This window comes from Arachis ipaensis, chromosome B04 (genome assembly GCF_000816755.2).
Source record: "Arachis ipaensis cultivar K30076 chromosome B04, Araip1.1, whole genome shotgun sequence".
Lineage (NCBI taxonomy): Eukaryota > Viridiplantae > Streptophyta > Magnoliopsida > Fabales > Fabaceae > Arachis > Arachis ipaensis.
The window spans coordinates 125,972,422-125,987,025 of NC_029788.2; the positions used below are offsets into that span (position 1 = coordinate 125,972,422).

Sequence of the window (14,604 nt, forward strand, 5' to 3'; positions counted from 1 at the left end):
CTACTACTGGAAAAGTTTGAATAATTCGAACCAGATTGGTTCGAACCAAGAAAGCATGTAATTCGAACCTGGTTGGTTCGAATTATGGGGAGAGAGCTTGGTTGTAGTATCTTGGTTCGAATTATTCAAAAACGTGGAACACTGAATCGAACCATCTTGGTTCGAATTATGAAGGAGTGCAATTCGAACCAGCTTGGTTCGAATTGTATTAAAATACACTTTGGCTGATAGTATAAAATAACATACTGCTCAATAATATTTGTGTTTGTAAAATATTAAAATACATAGCAATATATAAATAAACAAATTTAGCGTTTAGTAAGAGTTTGATTATGAAAAAGTATGACATCATTAAATGGTTTAAGTAATAAAATTTATCACGTATATATAAACGCACCGATATATAAAATGCTTGAGAGAATAAATGTTTAGAAAACTGTCTATAAGTAAGGCCCATTTTTTCTGCAAAAGTCAACTTTGTTGACTAGTGTGCACGTGCGCAAATACACCGTAGATTAACATAAAGTAAAGATATTTTGTTGAAAACTTGAAATACCGTATTTGCGTGTACTGAGTACATTTTAAACATTTGACCTTCGTCTGACACATTTAATTGTATTTTAATAAAAAATATTTTTTTAAATATATTTAAATATACTTAAATACTACCAATGAGTAATAGCTCAAATGACATAGACTCTCCATACTCAATTAAGAGGTTATGAGTTCGAGTCTCCTGTCTTTTCAAATTTGCCAATGAGTTATAGCTCAAATGGCATGGTCTCCCCATATTCAATTAAGAGGTTACGGATTCGAATCTCCTATCTTTGGTAAAAAAAAAATACTTAAATACTATTATGTGTTCTAACTAAAAAAGAAATTAAAGAGGGACGGTTATCCACCTTTAGAAGTGGAACTACTCCAATGGTGGTTATTGGATCATCACCTATAAATACACTGACACACTCAGGTAAACCTAAGTTCCAATACACTCTAAACCTGCTTAACCCCTTGCTAACTTAGGCATTTGAGGGTCATTGCAGGTACCACCTCCCATTCCTTCAAACACACAACTCGGACGGCAGTTCCTGAACGCGAACAAGTCGGAGACCACCTTCCTCTAACGTTTGGGGCAATCCTTCAAACCCAATCCACCTATTTTAGGTTACCTACGTAACATTTACCATCTTTCATTTTTAATTGATCAATTAAATAGTATAGTCATTATCTGCCATTTTTAATTCATCATTGCAATTAATATGCTCTATAGAAGAGGGATATCCACACCATTGCTAAAGTGCGCCCCGACCTCAAAGACGACAGAAGTGTTGGAAAAGGTTCACAATGGTATATGCAGAAACCATCTCGGAGCAAGGTCTTTAACTAGAAAAGTTATCCGAGCCAGATTCTACTGGCCGACCTTGCAGAAGGATGCTACTGAGTTCGTGAAGAAGTGTCAGCCATGCCAAATGCATGCTAACTTCCATGTCGCTCCCCCCGAAGAACTTATAAGCATAACTTCTCCATGGTCTTTTGTAAAATGGGGATTAGACCTACTCGGCCCTTTTTTTCAAGCACCTAGACAAGTAAAATACCTCATAGTGGGAGTAGACTACTTCACGAAGTGAATCGAAGCAGAACCCTTAGCCACCATCACAGCTCAGAGAAGTCAGAAGTTCCTTTACAAGAATATCATTACCAGGTATGGTATTTCCCATTCTATCACCACGGATAATGGTACCCAATTCACCGACTCTACATTCAGAAACTTGGTAGCCAGTATGAAGATTAAGCACCAATTCACCTCGGTTTAACACCCACAAGCAAATGAAAAAGCTGAGGCAGCCAATAAAGTCATACTGGCTGGATTGAAGAAAAGGCTCCAAGATGCGAAGGGGGGCTTGGGTCAAGGAGCTCCCTCAAGTATTATGGACATATCAGACTACACCTCAATCTACCACGGGAGAAACACCCTTCCGACTTGCTTATGGCATAGAAGCCATGATACCAGTTGAAGTCAACGAGCAAAGTCCTAGGGTAAGGTTCTATGATGCGGTTAGAAACCTTAGGGCACATAAAGAAGAGCTCGAACTACTCCCTGAAATCCGAGAACATGTCCAGATAAGGGAAGCAGCACTAAAGCAAAGAATGACGAACAGATACAATAAAAAAGTCATTCGTAGAAGCTTCACCTTAGGCGACTTGGTCTTAATTAGGAATGACATCGGCGTAACCAAGTCAGACGAAGGAAAACTCGCTGCCAATTGGAAGGGGCCATATAGGATAATGGAAATACTCAGAAAAGGGTATTACAAAGTATCCGACCTGGAGGGTACCGAGCTCCCCAGGTCGTGGCATGTCTGCAACATGAGGAGGTATTATAGCTAGAAGCGAACTCTGCTCCCTGATGTAGTCTTTTTCCCGACTTCATGGTTTTTTTTTCCCAAAAAGGGTTTTTCTGAATGGGGTTTTAACGAGGCATCAAAGTGGGGGTTAAGGGTTAATAGTTTTTAATCCCTTAGTAGCTAAAACGGCTTTTGTAAAAGTTATCTCCATCAATCGACAAGCATTTATTTTATCTTTTCATAATTATGTTATTACTATTATTATTCTATGAAACGCATCGATTTAAGTTCGAAAAAGCGTGAAAATCCCATGACCGACCTGAGTGGTCGGCGAGATAAAATGACGAGGTACAAGTCGGTATAAAGAGGTTACAAGAGATGGTCATGATAACTCAGGAATAATATCACTAATGACTCATACGTCGGAAAGCCCGAGAAAAACAAAAATACATCGCAAAAATAACCTAAATTATGAAAATAATTCAATAAGCAAAATTGAATATGTAAAGTCAAAATAATGGAACACAGAAAGAGATATGAAAATCCTTGAAGATAGAAATGAAGGTTTTCTCAAAATCACCCTACAAAAAGTTTTCGGAAAGTTCTAACTTAGAACAGTTTATACGACAAAAAACTTTTTCATAAACCAAGAAGATCAAAACAGCAAAGGATTTTTTGCAAAAAGCCTTATTAAAATCAGTTATTTTCAAGCATAAAAAAACCCACAAACATACATAATCAAAATATTTTGTTAAGGGCCCCTATCCAAAAAGGGACCCACAAAACGAACGGTTGTTAATGACCCTATTTAGGGTCAAATGTCAAGGATCACCACATCAAAACAAGCACATAAAAAATAAATTGTTCAAAAAGGGCCCACAAGCCGGGCCCTAGTAGCTGAAAATCATTGGGAACCAAGAAAAAGATTAGAGTCATCGAAAGGAGTGTAACTCGGGTTTGCTGCAGGAGTCGGAAGGGTTGAAGGGATCTCTACGGCGGCAGAAGTTGGAACTTCAGAAGAACTCGGCAGGAATCCTTCCTGTTGCTCCACCTCACGGGGAGGAGGCTCAACAATTTGTTGCCAACGAGTCTTCAGCTCAGAGTCAGTTTCAGGACGAGGAGGAGAGACAATTGCCCCATCAATGACGACTTTGTCAGGATGGAGGGGTGAAAGGTCCAAGTCAGGAGCGATAACCCCGACTTGTTCCTTGAACACCCTGAAGGCTTCCCCCGAGCTCTTAGCATTCGAATCCTCCAGGTTCTGATAGGCCTCCTGATTCAACTCCAGCTGCTTCTGCAGATCAAGGTTCTCAGAAAAAAGCCTAACATAATTCTGCTTCGCCTTCTCCTTCAACCCCTCAGCCATGGCACATTGGCCCATCAATTTCTTCTCCCTTTTCTAGAGTCAGGCAAGCTCCTCCTGCAACCAGGCATTCTCCCTCTGCAGCCTCTTCTCCTCTTCCTGATATAAGACAATCCTCCCCTCAAGATCCTCTAGGAATTTCCTAGAAGCGCTTAAGGGAGCCTTGTCCAAAATATCAAGAAGAGACGAACTAACCCCAACAGCTCGAATCCCCCCTCGAATCAGAACCTGAAGATGATTTTGAAGAGAAGCATCATCCATAGAAAATTGACCATGAAGAATGATGTGCTTTTTTGCAAATTTGTAACCATCAAACCCAGCCTCTCCAGCTATAGAGGAGCTAGATTCCGAGGTCTTGCGCTTCTTCTTCTCAGGTTCTGGAGAAGGATGAGTTGGGGGAATAGAGGCAGGAGGTGGAAGAGAAGAGGTAGTAGTAGGATTTACCAAGATCGGCCTAGAAGAGGAGGTCCCCAAGCCAGATCCATAGGAGGGGAGAGACTTTGAAGCTCCGACCTTTTGGGCATCAGCTCAGGCACGAGCCTTCCTCTTTGCTTCCTGGACTTTTTGATAAGCAGCACTCGATCCACTCTTCACCATCTTTGGAAGGAAGACAAAAAATAATTAGTATACAGCTCAGATAAAAACTAATCGGAAGATATCACAAAAGCAGCCACAAAGAAACAAAAGCTACCTAGCTCGGTTTGGACGAAACTCGGAAGGCTAATGAGGAATTTCTTAGTATCCAGATTTGGATATCTCCCCTAGGCCTCTCGAAAAAATCCAACAATGGCCTCCTCTACCTCATCCAAGTCATTTAGGCCATATTTATCTACGGAGGAGACCTCCGACCAGTACAGAGGAAATCGGGGCTGACTGTTCTCATTCAAGAAAAAAGGATGATGGCCTTCTATGGCCTGGAACTTGAAGAAAAAGTTTTTGAAATCGTGAAAATACTCGTTAAAGATGGAAACAACTTTCCGACCTTGAATAGCTCGAAAAGACACCCACTGCTGTTTGTTTTGTTTATTGGAAGCACTGAAAGGTTTAGTCAAGTGGAAGAGATAGAAAAATTTTTTTAAAGAGGTCGAGAAATCAAGCTCTTGGCTAACAAGTTGGTAGATCCTAATAAAACCCCAAGAATTGGGATGAAGCTGGGTAGGGATAACTTGGCAGTAGGACAAAACATCCATTTCAAAATTAGAAAAAGGAAGGGAAACCCCCAAACGGGTGAAAAGGCAGTCATACATGAAGAAAAAATGAGAATCAGAATCAGCAACCCTCCCACAGCAAACCCGGTCCTCAGGATCCGGGGCCACTAATTCATACCTGGGCTCATCAACCTCAAGACTACAAATCCTATGATGGGTGCGAAGCTCGGTTATGAAGTCAGTATCCACTAAAGGTTTCTCAATAAGCACAGAATTATCTACCTATCTCAAGAGGGTCTCAGGGATACGGGAAGACATTTTTTCAGCAATAAGAGAGTGTATATAAAAGCAATAAAATCTACAAAGAAAAATAAAATCATAAAAAAACAGGGCTCCCAAAGACAAGACAGTTTCTTCTAAAAGCAAATAAGAAAAAGAATCACCAGGCTACAACAGAAACGGTTTCTAATGAACATGCAAAAATCCTAAAGCCTCGCATTGCAAATAAAGGAGCGGTAAAGGCATGAAATTTTTCCCAAACACACAAGCGCACCAAGCAGGAATAAAGAAAGTACTACACAAATGACAGAGGAAGATGAAGAAGAACCAACCTTCTTTGTAGGACTAAAAGAGAAGTAGTCACGGCAAAAAAAAAGAGCAAAGCACCCGCGAACGAAAGGCCAAAGGGAGTTTTTGAGCAAAGAAGTAAGAAAGTAGGGAGAAAACTTCGAAGAGAAGACGAAAGAAAACAAAGAACAAAGAGGAAAAAGTATTTATAACAGACCAGGGGCATAACAGTAAAACGACGCGGTCATTAAAGAAACACGCCGTTACCAATGTAACTGCCCCTACGTGTAAATACAAAATCCCAAATGGACACGACGTTTGATTAAACACAACGTTGAGGAATCCAAAATCACGTCGGTTTTAAACTAAAATCACGTCGTTTTTCGACTTAAATAAACCCGAGTTCAATCAAATACTCGAATCCAACTCATGGCTAAGATCTAAAGGTTGGCCTTCACCACCTACTTAACCTCTTCAAAAGAGGTCAGGTTCGACATAAGCTCCTCCCCAAAGAGGACGGATTCAACATGAGTTGGCAGATAACGCTTATTCAAATAGGTAACTGCCCCATAAAATCTGTCATCCACTTCTAGAAGAGATATCTCAACAACTCTAAGATAAAAGGACGGTTATCCACCTTTAGAAGTGGAACTACTCCAATGGTGGTTATTGGATCATCACCTATAAATACACTCTCAGGTAAACCTAAGTTTCAATACACTCTAAACCTGCTTAACTCCTTGCTAACTTAGGCATCGGAGTGTCATTGCATGTACCACCCGCATTCCTTCAAATACACAACCCAAACGGCGGTTTCTAAACGCGAACAAGTCGGAAACCACCTTCCTCTAACGTTTGGGCCAATCCTTCAAATCTAATTCACCTATCTCAAGTTACCTACGTAACATTTATCATCTTTCATTTTTAATTGATCAATTAAATAGTATAGTCACTATCTACCATTTTTAATTCATCACTGCAATTAATATACTCACCATTTATCTTCCATTCATTTAAAATTATATGTAAAGAAAATCAATAATCAATTAAATTTGCTTTTTTTTATAGTGTCATTCTTTACATTATTTTCTCATTTCATTTTGTATGAATTTAAAAAAAGAATAGGTAACATTATTAAAATAAGAATAATGCTACTATCTCTCCTATAAATAAATTATATTTTTTCTTCAAAAAACCAAATTTCACACAATCCAATACAATTCAAAGCGTTTAATCTTTTAATAGTTTGTGCTTGTAAGCAGTGGTGGAACTTGAAACAAAATTTTGGGGGATCAAATAGAAGATAATTGTCAAGATGCTTTTGATATGGAGACCATTTAAGATAAGTTCGTCTAATCCCATCTCTCTAATTTGAGTGATATTGCCAAATTTAAAGCCGTTTTTCAGGGTCTCGTTTCAAAAAATTAAGGTCAAACTCATTAGATGTAACTTTTTAAACTTTTAAAAGTCGTATCTCGCTTTTTTCGTGATTCATTAAAGTAGAAGAATTATGTACAGGTGTTGATATTGTAAAAGTTATATGTTCTCCTTCTTAAATATTAGCCTTCCTCTTAAAAAATGCATCAATTCTTTGATTTTTCATTATTATTTTATATAAAATTTGAATATATATCCTGTAAAATATGTAAAGAAGAAGTTAAAATAATAAATATTAAAATTTATAATACCGTGCAGATCTTAGAACAGATGGCTCCTTCAAATTTCTCGCTCTCACCGAGCTGCCAATGTCAAATTTCCGTCTACGATGAGAAGCTTTGGCCCACTATTTACGGCTTCATCACTTTCTCAGTCCACTAACCTGCACATCACCCAACGAAAGTAATATAAAAAATAATTTGTGCAATAATAATGTTGAATCAAATATATAATATAAGAAATTATTAAACAACAATTACAGAAACATATAAATCCCCAAACTACTAGAAGCCCCCCAAGATTCAAAGATAGGAGGTTCAATTCAGACTATGCATGTTTCTTTCATTGTTCCTTATCAAGAAACACTCGTGAAGTTGTGATTGACTTGAACAATAATGAACTAGAGTGATGGGGACCCTAGAGGAACACTTTTTTTTTGTCCGGCTGCTTTTTGAGTTTTTTTTCTTTAATAATAAAATGAACTGATTACTAATTTGATATCAAAAAATTTTAACAGTAACAAAAAAAATTCAGAAAGATGTTATCGATAAAATAATGTTTAAATAATTTAAAAATATGAAATAACTAATTAATATGATATTATCTATAATTGACAAAAAGATTATTTAATAAACAACTAATTTATTTGATCCAAATTTTTATGGTAAAATGTTTGGATGTTTTTATCGTATTCTTAAATCTTTTAAAAATTTATTTATCGTTAATATTTTTTGGGATTATTTTTATTAGCCATGTAAATTTTCGAGTACCATTTTACATACTAATTTACTCTAACAAAATTTTAAAATAAAAAATTAAACAGATTCTAAATTTTTCGTTTTTGCACATTCTAGCTAGTTTTCTATAAATTCTTTTAAAGTGAATATTGTAATACCGGTCAAATAGTCAAATAGTCAAACTGATTTGCATTCCCATTAGTGCAGCTTTTGGTAGAGAGAAAACTACTAATAGATTGATATAATAATGTTACGCGTTTAATTAAAGAAAAATAAAACAAAAAAGGGTTCAATAATCAGGAATAATTATCGTAGCTTCGTGACACTTTCACACTGCAAACAGTATGTGAATTGAAATTAAAAATTCCATATTTATTTACGTTAGGCTTTCTATTTTCTTTTCAATGTCTTTCCTTAAAGTGAAAAACAAAAAATCATATCAAATCATTATTCAAATGGAAACAAGATAAGATAAGGAAAAGAAACAAGGAAAATAATTCAAAATCAATGAGAATGCGAGAATAAGTACTAGTCAATTATATGATGATTTTGATTTTGGGATATATATGCAATACAGATAAAAGTACCATAAAACAAAATAAGCAAGGACCCACATAATATGTATGTCATATTTTTTTTTTTTTGAATTTTTGTATAAATTCTATTTTTTTATTTATCTTATACTAATTTTTTTAGAAAATAACAACAATAACACTTATAATTCATGTTAAAAAAATTCAACTAAATTTTTATGTTAGTTAATTGTCGAAAGTCTAATATAACTCTTTTTTTATCCGAACTTGATACTGGTTATATACTTAGTCATTTTTTTTTTTGTCAAATGCATGTAGCACATTTTTTTCATGTAAAAATTTAGCAAGAAACAATAAAGTCACCAACTACTACAAGGTACAAAGTCGTCTAACGTACAAGTTGGAAAGTCAAATTGAGAGACTTGTGATGACTTCAATGTTTATTTCCGAATTAGCTAAACCATTAGCCTAATGAAGATTACTTAAAACTATAAGCCAAGAAACTAAAAGGAGCGAGTCATGCATGTTTAGTAGAATTCTATTCTATTGTGTAATAATTAAGGAATAACAATCATGTCAAATAATGACACGTTATTTATTTTCTTGAGTTCACATTGCTAAATGAAATTTACATGTGACACATCAATATATATTCCTTAATTGGTTAATTGTTCACAATTTGCCACATACTTGTGTTTTTTACTATATATTATTATAATAAGGTGGGGATGACATAAGAGATGTGTGGCATATAGGACAATAACTTATATAATATATGAATTTTCCATATGTAGCATGATCATTAATTCATTAGTGATTTTTTTTTATTATACCTTTAAGGAGTAATTTATGAGTAAATTGCCACTATATTATTTATAAAGAAATAATGCTTTTTTCTTTGTTTTTCCTTTTTTTTTTTATGTGATAAATTTAACTATGAACACTTAGAGGATGAAGATCACCATTAGGAGTTTTAATTTTGTAATATTTAAATTAAAAAAATTATAGGCATAATAGTTCACTTCACCTGATTGTATGTGGACAAATATTGTTCGTTTTACCTTACAGACCTCATGTCTTTATTCTTTATGGAGAAATAGAAATTACTAAACTATCAAAATGTATCCAAAAAAAAAAAACATTTTTATAAGGTATATTTTTCTCTGACTGATGTAGAATTTTACATTCCACTCACTAATGTAGTGGCCTAATATTTTTAAGATTAATTCACTCTTTTAACTCTATTAATTTATATTGTTCATACATTATTTAAAAATGTTGATTACTGATAAAATTGTGAAAAAATAGAAAAAAAATAAAGAAATTTTTATTAATTATTGATTGAATAAATTGAATTTGTATTACAAAAAAGGTAAAACTAAATATATATAGAACATTGGCCTAAGAAAGATAAAATAAATAAAGATAAGATAAGATAAAATAATAAAGACTAAAATTGTAACTGAATTTATGTATTCTGTTGAATTAAATTTGTGGGTCACGAGACTTTTTTATTGTTATCGTAGGCTAAGGTGTTATACTTTTCCAATAATAGTTCAGATTCGTCAATTTATGAATATTGTATATTTTACCACTTTAAACCTCACAATTTTGTTCCTGAAAACATAGAAATCATCCAACCCATCAAAAACACATTTACAAAGGAAAAGTTTCCACCTTATAATACATGTTTTTGTTTGATCAATGTCTCACATTTTATAAGGCATGTTTCTGTCTAACCGTCACAGAACATCGGTTGGAGAAAAATATATCTTATAAGCATAATGTTTTGATTAGAAAGAGATGTTGAACCCCATATAACAATAAAATGTAAAGTTCTACATTGATTAGAAAGAAATGTGCCTTATAAAAATATGAGGATATCTCCTATAGATAATGTTTTGATTGATTGAGTGCAAAAATTTTGTCATTGTTTTTACTGTCAAAAACAAAATTGTGATGTTCAAGTGTCAAAACCGATAATATTCAAAAGTAAAAAAACTGGATTGTTATATATTAGAAGTTTTAATTTATTCTCTTAATTTTTTATATTTAAACGCGCAAAAATTTAATTTAAATATGCATATTGTTTTTATTTTTTTTTAACTAAAGATAATTAAAGAGACTCGAACTCGTAACCTCTAAATAAATATGAAAAGATTATACCATTTAAGTTATAACTCATTAGCATACCTATTGTTTCTAAAAGCAATAGAAAATAGAAAAAAAATTAAATTTTTATTTAAATATTTGAAGAATAGTAAAAAAGATGAGTTGACACTTTTAACAAAACGATTATTTTTGACCTCCTAACTATTTAACTGATGATAAAAAACCTGACATTTCTAATTAATTAACTTTTTAAGAGAGCTGTATTTATCCCAAGGTTCAGAAAACCGGACCGGTCATCAAACCGCTCTAGTCACTGATTTATTGGTTTAACCGATCCAACCGGTGGTTCAACCGAAAAAACCGTTTTAAAATAGAAATAATAAAATTATAAATACACATTCTAAAATATAATTATAGTCTAATATAAATCTTAAAATATCTTTGAAATTTGAGACACTACATAAAATATCATCAACCAAACACATATGATCTTATCAAAATCCAAACTCAAAAGTTAAATAGTAATAAAAGCATATATAAATATTAAACAACTAAAGACTAAATAGTAATAAAAGCATTACTTGGTCATTTCAGTATAGAGTTCACATTCTAATTTTTAAACAACTAAAGACATTGTAACATAATATTCCTATGATATCTATACACCAACCTCTACTTTACAAAGCAAAGGCAGGTCCAGTTCCATCATTTGTGCTCTCTATTCTAACTTTAACAAAATGTAGATGACCTATGGCCACAATTCTGGCACACCATCTGCAAGTCTAGAATTAGCCATCTTTTTGGTAATCAGATTTTTCAACTCTATTTCTCTGGAAAATCTTCCTTCTTTCAGTTTGGAGAACATCTTCAAAAGAAACAAAGATTTATAACAGGTTATGAGGAATTAAAAAGCATTGAAGATGATACATGTTACCATCCAAAAGGATACATAGGGAGGCAAAGTTTGACCAAGAAGAACTTTTCTAATTGATGAGAATACATCATTGTTTTCATAATTAATTTACCACTGTCCCATTTGTTAGGGGTTATACAAGTAAACCCTATAAGAATTAGAGAAAGCAACTTGAATAACTCAATCATTGATATCAAGAAATACCAATGAAACAAAACTTAGAAGAATAGTTCATCACCCTAAGGTATACCCCAGTACCCAACATCAATAATCACAAATTACAAAATTGAAAATGATGGAACACAAGTGTAAAAGTGCAAAAGTGCAAAACAGCATTCAGCCAGTTAACAATTTGCTACAGCATTCAGCCAGTCAACAATTACAAAGCAGCAAAAGCGCAAAACACTAAAACACCAGTAGCCCTCTTCATCGTCTTCATGTTTCTGTATCAGAGGGTGAATTTCGAAATTGATTGCAGTCAATGGCACTCTTCAGGAAACAAGATAAGAATTTGTTCATCGAATCCATTCACAAAAGAGATGATTAATCATCAGAAAAATCAGAAAAACCATTTGATTCTGTGCATGGAATTCTTGCACAGTTTAAAATTCGAATACAATAAAAAAACTTACTAAACCAACAAACAGAAATTGCAATTGGAATACAATAAAATAGAAGACTAGAATTAATTTAATTTTCAGATTATTTATTTCTTATACTAACCAACAAACGGAGGAAGTTCACAGAAATTGAACAGAAATCGAAGTTCACAGAGGAAGTTCACAGAAAAAAGAACAGAAATCTAAGTTCACAGAGGATCAAGTTCATGTTTCTTCGTGTTTTTTATACTAAAGAAGATGAGCAGAGGCGAAAAACAAAGAAGATGAGCAGATGACGAGTCACTCACCTGGGGTCGATGGAGGGCTACTGATGTTGAGGACCACGCGACGATGAAGACGATGAGAGGGCTACTGGTGTTGAGAAGATGAAGACGATGGAGATGGAGGGCTACTGGGCAGGGAACCAGGCGACGATGGAGGGCTACTGGGGCTGAGGACCAGGCGACGGCGGTGGTGCTGACAACCCGAGACCGCGGCGACGATGGAGGGCGACTGGGCGGCTAGGGTTCAGACTTCAGAGGGCAGCTAGGGTTCACTGATTCCCTCACTGTGAGACTGAGAGAGTGAGATGAATGGGGGTCGGGGGAAGAAGGGGGGGTTGGGTGCTCCATGAGCGGGTCGGGTCGGGTGAAATTTTTTATTTTTTTTTATACAATAAAAACGGCGTCGTTTAGCAGAAATGTTTTAATTTTAATGATAATATTAGAAAGACAAAAAAAATTAAAATTTATTTTATTTAATATTTATTAATTATAATGATAATTAATAAAATATTAAATAAAATAAATTTGAGATATTTTAACCTATTTTTTATTATTTTTCAAATATTATTGTAATTTTAATTTTGATAATCTCAATAGAGCTATGACCTAATTATGAGATACTTATCAAATTAAGTTGGATGATCGACAACAATAATTGTTAAAACCTGCTGCAAGCAAATGGAGTCCCACATTTAATATATATCTAGAACACTAAATAAAGTAATGTCACCACTACTACATATATAATGATGAATCCGTAGTAGTTAAGAATTATTAAGATAACCCTTTCTGATATTATTTTATTTAATTATTAGAAAAAATAAACTCCAGAAGATATATCCTATCATAAATCTTAAACAATTCAAGTAAATTAAAGAAGATATATACAAAGTGTTTTGTCTCTCTATTTTTTGAATAAATGAATAATAATGTGTTAGCATTATCATATTTTAAAATCATATATAAAAAGATAAACAACTCTTCTGCTTTGGTGAAGAATGGTAGAATAATATTTCAAATAAATTCTTAAAAAAATTTTAGTTAGATATTTTGTAAATTTTAGTTCTAAATCAGTTTTCATATCATCAAATTATTTGTTTATATGAAAGGATTGGTCTGAGAATTTAAAAAAAATTTAAAAATTATTTTGTTTTTATTAAATAATAACAAAAATTGATTTGTATAATATTTTGTTAAAATTTGATGTAAAAATTAATGTCTAAAAACTAAAATTTATTAAAGATTAAATTATCTAATTACAAATTTCTTAAAAACTAATTTAAGATATTACTCAAATATGTGTGTATCCTGATCTGAACACAGTAAATAAAAGCAGGGTAGTGACAAGGAAACCCTAGAAACAAAGATTGTATAGCATGAGAATCAACACTATTTTAATTTGTTAGAAATGTGAAAAAATATATTAGTAGTATTATTGATTTATAAGCAAATTAATATTAGCAACTGTAAACGCTCAAACCTTAGGAAAACATTTAACATATAAATCTTAAGGGTCAATAATGAAATAATGCATGTATAACAATAATTTTAAATATTACTATATATGGTCCCTGGTGGAATGCAAGCACAAGTTCCCTTGCATCTTGATTTAGGTGACTGATCACTTATAAAGTGGACCACATCATACAGATAATAGTGACAGGCATACTATGAATGTGGCCATTTGAGTAAACCACCAAAATCCTTGAATTGTGAGCACTTTTTAAAGAGAGCACTTTTTAATTTAGACATGGGTGGAAGAATGATGTAGGACACAGTTATAGAGTGTATGGATGTTTTACGCAGTTGTGGTGTCAAGAGCAAATCGAGATTCTTTGTTTGTGTTTAAAAAATTAAAAAAAATTGTATTGCACAAATCAGACTGTCCAATTTGTATTTTAAACAATTAAAAAAAATTTAATAATAAAATCGGACCATTCGATTTTTGTTTTCAAAATAAAATTTTTTTTAAAGGTACAAATCGGACCCTCCAATTTTTCTTCCCACACAAAATCGGACCATCCGATTTGTGTTCATAATTTTTTTAACAAAAAATCGGACAGTTCGATTTTTTCACTTTATGGTTCAAAAAAAATTATCCCACATTCGATCATGTCTAGCACCATCCACCTTCATACCCATGCACAATACGCAAAAAATTTGCATATCCAAAAAAATGAATCGAATTGTGAAGTCTTGATGCATGACAGTATCTTCTAAATTATTAAAATATTTAAGAAGTGAAAAAAGTACTTAAGTATTTAATATACTTTTAAAAATAAAATTAAAAACTAAATTTTAATGTAATTTTTTACAAATATAATAAAAGAATTATATTTTAAATTTG

General features: G+C 33.1%; 1 long non-coding RNA gene across 1 annotated transcript; it reads right to left on the bottom strand.

Annotated features, from left to right (window-relative positions):
* Window positions 11,028-12,554, bottom strand: LOC110270796. Its single transcript, XR_002360428.1, has 2 exons — window positions 12,282-12,554; window positions 11,028-11,326 (listed from the first exon to the last, which is right to left on the bottom strand). It is a non-coding gene; the product is annotated as an uncharacterized LOC110270796 (long non-coding RNA).